The following is a 10,183-nucleotide window of genomic DNA, read 5'->3' as shown; positions in this document are numbered from 1 at the left end:
AGCTGTCAGAATGAGTCACCACTGGCAAACATGGTCAATGCAGGCACAAGGCCCGTGGTACCAGAAAGATGGCTTTAAGTCCACACTCAGGTATCTATCTATGAATCCCTGGTAGACAGTCACCAACTACTGCCACTTGTCTTATACTAGTGACAAAAATCTCCGTAGCTGCTGGTGACTAGACCTTTCATTAATTTTGTGAAAATGTGAAAACCTGTTCTCTTCCTAAGATTTTATAACTTGAATATGTGGCATTTCTTTGCCTTTTCTGATTGAAACAGTATTAATTTAGTTCTCTGTGTAAGCCCCATGAACACCAAAACTGTTTCTTTTGTCCACTGCTGCGTCCCTAAAGCTCTCAGTAATTATTTGTTGAGCAAATATTCCTCCAGGTGCTTTTGCGTTATCTCATTTAAGCCTGGGAGGTAGGCACATTCTTCATTTTACTGAAACTCAGAAGGATCAAGTACTTTCTCAAAGTTCCTGGTACTCTCCAAATTCAGACACCAAATAGTCAAGCAGCTTACCTGCCAGGGTCAGAAAATTAAGTTGCTTAGTTAACCTTTAGTGAATCCTCTGCTCTAAGCAAGCACTTAATACTTTTATCACATTTAAGAGGTAATTAACTTATTATCATCCTACTTTACCCAATGAAACTGAAGGTTGGCTAGACTGAGTGACTTACCTAACATCACAAAGGTAGGAGGCAGGGCTGAGACTCAAACACAGATGTGCCCAGAGCCCATGTTCTAAATTCTCATGCTATCCTATTTCATCGCAAATGACAAGAAAAAATAATTTCCTCCTGAACAACCAGAATTTAAGTATTGTTATATTTTTGGGAGACTAATAGAAGGTCAATAAAACATCTGATAGCAGCAGTAAATGACAGGACAGAATTACATTTTACCTTTCCTTTAAATAATAATACTGTGGTTTTGGTTGGGTTGGCACCTCTAAGCCCTGCATTGCTCAAGGGTCAACTGTGCATGGATCCCAGTGTGAAAACACTGGCAGTGGTCCTGGCGCTGACAGCATCCTGCTGACACCGACACTAAAGGATTAGGGTGCCCGCTTCAAGGTCCAACGATAAAGGGCAAAAGAAGTGGGGCAGTATCCGCTCTGGCAGCAGGGAGAGAAGCCTGTGCCCGAGAGAAACGGAAAAGGAGGTGTCACCACTTTAGTTGCTGGATATGCCATAGGCTGTGCTATCCCCTTAAAGTAGCAGGCTCTCTTATTAGGGCCTTTCTTAACACAGGCCAGTTAAAATCTGGTTTTATATTGAGTTGTTTTAAAGAACAGAGGCCTCCGTTGAGCTCAGGAGCAGTCTCTGTCAATTTTCCCCTTTAGACAATGCAATCATTTAACAACAGTAGCATTTTGAATTTAAAAACCCCAAATAACCCACCACTCCACGAACCAATTAGAACAAAAGGAAAACCAGTTTCATGAAATGACTGGAAAGGGACTACTGCCCTCACCGATACACCAAGGCTGCGGGTTTGATCTCGGTCAGGGCACATACAAGCAGCAGCCAATAAATGGGCAAATAAGAACAACAAACCGATCTCTCTCATCCTCTCCCTCTCTCCCTTCCTCTCCATCTCAAGTTAAAAAATGATCAGTAACTTGCTTTTCACAGCTGGAAACCACACACCAGCGTGCCGGCACCGCCCTGGAGAACCACTGCAGCACCCCTTTTGAAAGGGCTGCACACGACACAAAAGCACTATAACACACTTTAAAAAATTCCTGCTCATAGCACTACCAGCAGCTTCCGAATGTCTCCACCACTGCCCCAAGCAAAACAGGCTGGACACAGGCCTTGTACCCTATGTCAAAGGATGGCCAGCGTGAAAGCAGCTGCGTTTTCATGCCCGAAATTTCACTTCTGAAATTCTTTCAAGAAAATAACCACTACTACATTTTTTTTAAACTTAAAAATGAATCTCTATTCCCTGTCCAATCAACTCAAGGAATACTCTGCTTTCATGCTACCAATGAAGGCTGGTAAATTTTATCTATCAGAGAGGATTAACACACCGAAGAGCTAGGTTAAGATGCTATACATGTACTTAATATGGCATATTTAATCATGTCTTAGTACTTTATGCCAACCTTTTAAGTATAAGTTAAGCTCATTGTGTTTAAAAAATGAACACCGTACAGTACATTTTAAACTGGGAGCACTTTTTCTGCCCAACCACAAACAGGTTTCCCTAGCCATCAGTGCTCTAGGTGGCTCTGGAGGACACTTGCCATGTGACACTACCTTACATCTGCTACTTTCTTACCTCCTAGCTTCTTCCCCTTCTATTTTCCTGCAACTACACTTCTCTGACCTCAGGAAAGCACTTGGGACAGTGACCACTGCTGTTGAGAATGTGTTTAATCCACACACTGGCTCAAGGCAGACACTCAATGAATGAATGGTAGCTCTTGACCGACTGACTGCCCAGACTTGCTCAGCCTCTTCTGTGAGCCCAGATTGGCCTGGTACTCTTTTCCCTCTGCCTGCTCCTTTGATTACTCTTCCTACCTCAATCTGTACCCACCCAGTAACAGCAAGGGCTTTCTGGTTTTATCCTCTACATATTGTCTTAGAGATATCACTTATTTCTAACTTTTCAAAGATTACATTTATGCAGATTAATGCAAATCGCTCTCTGTAGTCCTGACTTCTCTTAAGTCCCAGCATCATATTTCAAACTATGTGTGCTAAATAAATACTAAAACAAAATGTTGCCACAAACCCTTTACAAGTTTACTTTTTCAAAGGAATAATGTATCTTATCTTTATATATGATTTGCAGATGTTTTATATACAGCATGGGCACTTAATACATTTCATTTGCCAGAAACTCTTTAGCTTAAAAACAAATGGGAAACTAAGGTCCCAAGCAATATGCCAAAGAGCGATGGTTTCCAAAGTAAGGTGCATGCGTTCCAGGTGCTAATGCAAGATGACCCATTGGGATGTGGAAAAAAACATATCAGAATGTCTTTTCATCTCATCCTATTTTAATGTCTATATTTGTGAAGGATTTATAGGTACGACGGAGGAACACGTAAATAATTTATAAATACATTAGTGGTATACAATCAAGAATTTTTTTACTGACAGAGCTTTGTAATTTTAGAGTGGAATCCACTTACACAAAGAATGGTCTTGAGCCTTAGCGGTTTGGCTCAGTGGATAGAACATTGGCCTGTAAACTAAATGGTCCCGGGTTCGATTCCAGTCAAGAGCACATACCTTGTTTGCAGGCTCCCTGCCCTGGTTGGGGGCACAGGGGAGGCAACCAATTGAAGTCTCTCACATTGGTATTTCTGTCTCTCCTTCTCGCACTCTCTCTAAAAATCAATGGAAAAATATCCTGAGGTGCAGATTTAAAAAAGAATGGTTTTGACTTAAACCATACTTACATTATTATAAATTGCTTTGCTGGGTGACTAAAAGAAGCATTTCTAAACTAGGAGGCTATTAAGACACTGAACACAAATACACTCTGTAGTCAGATGCAGATCTCAAGTCCAAGTGTAAAGAAGATATCCTGACTCCATTTAAAACTTACAAGCATCTGAGAAAGATAAGATATCCTGCAACTTCTAGGAAATCTCCACCAATGAAGCAAAGAAAAAAAAAAAGACCTCTATTATTCTGTGAGCACCAAACCAAACTGGGTTGGGGTCTCAGACAATTTGCTCATATGATTGCAAAGACAGACACAATCGCCTGGATTGGAGAGGGCTCCCCTGAGCACTCCCAGATTGGAGAAGTGTCAGGTCAGGCTGAGGGACCTACCCCCTGTGCATGAATTCTGTGCACGGGGCCCCTAGTAAAAACAAATTTAAAATAAACTGGACACTTTATATGTATGGAACTTGATGTAGTTGCCATACATCTATTAAACATATGAGTACAGAAATTCAAAATTAGTTTAATTCAAATGTGCTGCTGTCTGTATGAAATCTTGCTGTTAAGATTACAATATATTACCCTGCCTTGCTGAAATTAAGATATATTATTACGCTTTCTTCAAGGGTATTTTCATATGCATTTCAAAAAGAGCAAAAATATTGATACTTTTGCAAGTATAAAGTATTCTACATATAAGAAAACACTTTTAAAAAGTAATCCACAAAGAATGAGAATTGTGTCTAGTCACATGGTTGGTCATAAACATTCAAGTAGGCACAAAAACAAGTAATTCCTGTTCCCAAGGATCCTAGAAAGAACAGAATACATAATGATGCAAAGGAAAAAGACTACTCCAACTGGCTACGCAAGTAAGAAGGAGTGATTCTATTGCATGAGGGAGTATTGAGAAAAGTCAGAGATAAGTCTCAAAGAAATGGAAAAAGGAAAAGAGGGTATCCTAGTTTACAAACCAAAAACTGTTTGGAGGTAGGAAAGAGCAGTCAAAGTTATTCAAGTCCAGCACCTAAGTCACCTTAGCAGGAGCCTGAAATCAGATATGGCAGCAGAAGGGGTTGGGCTGGAGCACATGCTAGGCCCCAACTGTGGAGGCACTGCCAACCATAGCCCAGGAGTGCGGGCTCTGCTTGTGGGCAATGGAGAACAGACAGCTTCAGAGAGCACGTGCCTAGAACTGGGCTGTGGGAGAATTCCTCATGTTGCAGGGAAAGCAAATATGGTTGGAGGAAGAGACTACACATGAAATTAGTCCAAATGAGGAAAGGGAGGCATAGAAGCATGAAAGGTTATTTTGTTACTGTAACTTTCTGAAACGACTTATAATAAAAATTACTTTTCCCCTATCTTCCAACAGGCAGGTGTCAATAAATTAAAAGCAGATTTCATTAGTCTTGAATAACAAATTGCTTTTAAGGCAGGGATTGAAGGGTGGGTGGGAAGAGATTAACCAGGAAACTTATATGCATATATGCATGGCCCATGGACACAGATAGTGGAGTGGTGAAGGATTGGGTAAGGGATAAAGGGGGTCAATGGGAAAACAAAGAAACAAAGGGGACAACTGTAATTCTTTCAACAATAAAGATAGATTTTTAAAATTTTTCCTTTAAATACAAAGTGTGGTTTTACTCTTTATCTATAGCTAAGACTTAAGCAAGTTGTGCAGAGAAGGCCCACAATTTCGTACTGTGCAAAGTTAATAAGAGTTTTATAACCCTAGTTATCCAATATACTCTGGCAAGTTTCAGTTCTTCCTAGTTTACTTCAGAGAGCAGATTTAATGTAATTAGAAGGGCTTAAACATATAAATGGGCAATGGACAATTCACAAAAATAGGCAATGTAACTGGTTAACAAATGTAACTCCACTAGAAATCAAGAAATACACCAGGTTTAAGCTATCAAATTCATGAAAATAGTGCTAGTATTCAAACACTGTTGGCCAAGTATAACCTGTTTCCCTTTGCTATACAGCCTACAACTCTGGTTCTATTTTAATAAACCTTACACATTCTTCAAAATATTATATTGTTACCTATCTCTTAATATGAGCATTAAAGTTTATGATGTTTAATTCTAAATGTTGGAGCCCTGGCTGGTGTGGCTCAGTTGGTTGAGCATCATCCCCATGCACTGAATGGTCGCTAGTTTGGTTCCCGTCAGTGCACATGCCTGGGTTGTGGATATGATTCCAGTAGGGGGCATGCAGGAAGCATCTGATTAAAGTTTCGCTCTCACATCGATGGTTCTCTCTCTCTCCCTTTCTTTCTAAAAAATCAATTTTTAAAAAATCTTTAAATGTTGGAAATAGACTTCTACCCATATTAGAAACAGGGGAATTGTTTAAAAAAAAAACACAAAAAACTATAGCAAACCTACCCAATGGATCATTATGGAGCCACAGAAATTTCACAAGAAGTTTATAACATGAGAGAAAAATCACTTGTTGTGCATGTTAACTGAAATGGCAAAAGACAAAACCATAACATGCACATATGGCTACATAAAAACAAAAATATGCATTAACTTATACATAAAAGATAAAAGCTACAAAAATATGCATTAACTTATACATAAAAGATAAAAGCTTACGGTACAAAACCGACAACAGTCAACAAATTGAGGGAGCACAAATACTGAATGAAATTACTCTTGATGTTTGCAATTCCATTGCTTTGCATTAACAGCAATGTCTGGACCAGAAGAGTCATCAGTTTGAAAATAGACATCAACAAATATAACTGTTCATTTTCTGTAGATTCTTTTAAATGTTGAAAATGAATTATATGTTATGACTTCATAATCATCCAAAGTGTGTATACATTTTGGGGGGAAACCCTGTATTTGCATGTATGCATATGTAAATGTGTGTATATGTGTGAGAGAAAATAATCATCAAAAACTACCTCTCCTGGTAAATATTTAAAATTCAACTTCACTGTACTCTCCCAATTTTTAGACGCGATGGAAAGGAATTACTGTTGTAATAAAGCAGAAGACAATAAATACCATCTAGAGACACTGCAGTCTGGGACCATGGAGGGCAGAGACAAATGCTCCCAAATACAGCCCTCTGAGCACTAGCAGTATCACTGCTTTACAACAAATTACTGCCCGTAATCTGCATGCATAATGACCCTGAATAATCAGAGGTTAGATTATATGGATGATATACTCTGCTTAAAAAATAGGGTAAGTACAAGAGTTTGTAAAAAAAAAAAAAAAAAAAAAAAAAAAAAATCTCACAGTAACAGAATATATATCACTGGTAAATATTTATCTTCCTAACTTGTCACTGCTCCACCCCCAAACCCTGAAAGGGTCCTCATAGAGTTAGGAATAATTTGAACTATTTATTGCAGTGTGCACACATCACACAATATGGTTCCATTCTAAGGACCGTTCCCCACTCTCACTCTCATTCGTAGGCTCAAAGGCTCTTATTCACAAACCTTACGCTCTGGCTGGCCTACTCACTCTCTCTCAAAGAAACTTATGTACTTGACTGAGCTTCCTGCTCACTCAGCCATCCTCATTTTGATTCCCTATTCACTCCTACTCCTCCCCCATCCTTTCAGGCACAAATCAACTCTCCAACCCATAAGTCATCTCCCTCTGATGTATTCCATAGAAATTGTCTGTACACTTAGCCATATAGCTTAAAATTATGTAAATAGATATATGCATGCACTATCTCCTAAAATGCATTTTAATTTCTATAGATAAAGAAACTTAGTAATATTTCTTTTCAATAAATTGCTTTTATGTAATGCTTTATAGCTTATAAAGCAACTTCACATATACTATTCTCAATAAATATGTTTGTGAACTTAAAAGAGAATGCTTCAACAATGATGTGTAGAAAACCCAAAGAACTTAACCCCTAAAGATCTGGGATAAAGATACTCTTCTTCCTACAACCCTCAAATAATAGTTGTTAACAGTGGGGAGAATTTCAACATTTCATAATTAAAAAAAAAAAAAAAAAGCACACATAAAAGCCCCACCACAAAGTAGACTCACCCAGGCCGAAAACTGACTTCTGCGCATGGGCCACGAAGTTTCAATCACACTGAACGTGCGCACCCGCATGTGGTATTTTGTGGAAGAGCCACACTCAAGGGCTAGACCACTGTTCTACAACATACTTCCTTACACCTCAAAACTTTCAAGGTCATGAAAAACAAAAAGACTTGAGAAACCATCACAGACCACAAGAGACCAAGGAGATCAGTGACCAGATCTTGTTTCTAAATACCATTCTCCAATAAAAGGAATCAGGGTTCTTTGAAGAGATGGCTCAATCTAGGGCGGGGGAGAAAACAACGCAAGGTGAGCTGGGAGCTTCTTATAGCACTTCCTTTCTGAATTCCAAATAATATATTATACAATACATATGTAGATATACCCCTCCCCTCCAGGAGGTGGAGCTAAATCCCCACTCCCCTTGACTAAGGGTTAGACTTACTATGAAAAATGAGCACATGAAAAGAAAAAAAAACAAAACAGTAACTTTCCAGTGAAGAACTTGGCAGACAGCACCTTAATCAAGTGATGTGTCATGTGGGGATCATGCACCTGCTAGGTGAATGAGAAGGGCACTTCACCTCTGCAGTCTTCTTCCCAAAAACCTATCACCCTAATGTAATCACTAAACAAATCAAACTGAGAGATGTTCTAGAACAGTGGTCTGCAAACCTAGGCTCGCAAACCACATGTGGCTCTTTGGCCCCTTGAGTGTTCTAAAGCCGCTTCCTCAAAATAGACTCACCCAGGCCGAAAACTGACTTCTGCGCATGGGCCACGGAGTTTCAATCGCACTGTACATGCGCACCTGCAAGTGGTATTTTGTGGAAGAGCCACACTCAATGGGCCGAGAGCCGCAGTTTGCTGACCACTGTTACAGAACACACTTCCCTACACCTCAAAACTTTCAAGGTCATGAAAAACAAAAAGACGACTGAGAAACCATCACACACCACAAGAGACCAAGGAGAAATGACAACTAAATGCAATGTAGCATTCCGAATTGGATCGTGGAACAGAAAAAGTCCATTAATAGACAAATGAGTTAATGTTAACACACCAATGCTGGTTTCTTAAGAATCCAATACAGTTATGTAACAGTAGAATTAGGTGTGGGTTGTACACCTGAAATTAATATTTTATATAAACTATAATTGAAAAAAAAACAATTATTAAAAAAATAAAAAAGAACATTAAGGCCAGCCAGCATGGGTCAGTGGTTCAGTGTTGACCCATGAATGGAGGTCACGGTTCAATTCCCAGTCAGGGCACATGCCCAGGTTGTGGGCTTGATCCCCAGTGTGGTGCTTGCAAGAGGCAGCCAATCAATGATTCACTCTCATCATTGATGTTTCTCTCACTCTCTCCCTTCCTCTCTGAAATCAATAAAAATATACATATTTTTAAAAAGAACATTAGGGAAAAACTGAAATTGAGTGAGGGGACACAAGAACTCTTTTAGACTACTATTGCAACTTCTCTGTAGGTCTAAAAGTACTCCAAAATTAAGAATTATAAAAAATTTCAGAGATCCAAATCAAATATGTAGAAGCACTCTGTATCAAAATCAAAAGATTTACCCTAAGTTTTTAATACTATTAGCCCAGCAGACATCTAACTTGCAGCCAATGTTGATTTCCCTTCCTTCCTAACTAAGTGTTCTATAGTAACAGGTAGCAATACCTCTAATCCCAACTGGCCATTTTCCATTAAGTCCTTTGGGAGTAAAGATGATAGAAAACAAAAGTATGAACTTGGTACAAACACTATGTTTATATGAGTACCTGTGAATTACAGGTATTTCAAAGTTTTGGGTATCTAGTTCATTTTACCAGATATTTAAGTCTCCGTTAGGAGTTTTAAAATAACAAATAAAAATAGATTCAAGGACTTTAAAAGACAAACCTTGCTAAGTATCACATGTTCCCATTTAATGAGTAAGAATTTCTGAGTATTTTTAAGGCTACATTTTAAAAAAAGCAGTTACTTGGCATAAACTGACACATGTGAATAAAAGGAGGTAATATTAACTTATAATGAACTTCCTTACTATGTAATATTAATTTAATGTTTAATATGAAATACTTAAACCAAGACTGTCTTTGGCAAACCAGGATGTATGGTCACCATAGCTATTAAGGCCTCATTTTGAGACACACCATTATACTGTTATACAGGAAATATAATGGCTTCCTTCCTAGTAATTAAAATTTTAGTAAGAATCCAAAATACAAGCTACATTCTCAATTTTAAGACAGTAAACAGTGATAAGGTGAGGTACCTATGTGGCCTATACAAACCATAAGCTATTATTAATATGTATAGAAAAATATGTTGTATACATAAAAAATGATTAAAAATACTGATTTTACCAAAACTACTTCACATGGTAGATATGCCTATATGGACATAAATAAAGAATTTAAGTCTACATATGCAGATTTTAAAATATGAAGCCATACTAAGTACAAAATTAGAGCTAAAGAATGGTTGGTCAAAAAACAAAACCCCTCCCCCAAAGATGGTATACTCAGTAAATAGTTTATCCAAAGAACATTTAAAATAGAAGACATTTGATTTTCAACTTAATAAGGTAATATACAATAAAAGACAGGATAAACTTTTATTAATAAAACATCTATTTTTTCAGTCAAGTTGACAGATGTTTTATTAAATCTATACATTGGGAAATGCCTAAGATTTTTCTAAAACTTTTACA

Source organism: Pipistrellus kuhlii, unplaced genomic scaffold, assembly GCF_014108245.1.
Source record: "Pipistrellus kuhlii isolate mPipKuh1 unplaced genomic scaffold, mPipKuh1.p scaffold_m20_p_14, whole genome shotgun sequence".
Classification (NCBI taxonomy): domain Eukaryota; kingdom Metazoa; phylum Chordata; class Mammalia; order Chiroptera; family Vespertilionidae; genus Pipistrellus; species Pipistrellus kuhlii.
Note: the sequence above shows the minus strand (reverse complement) of the source record.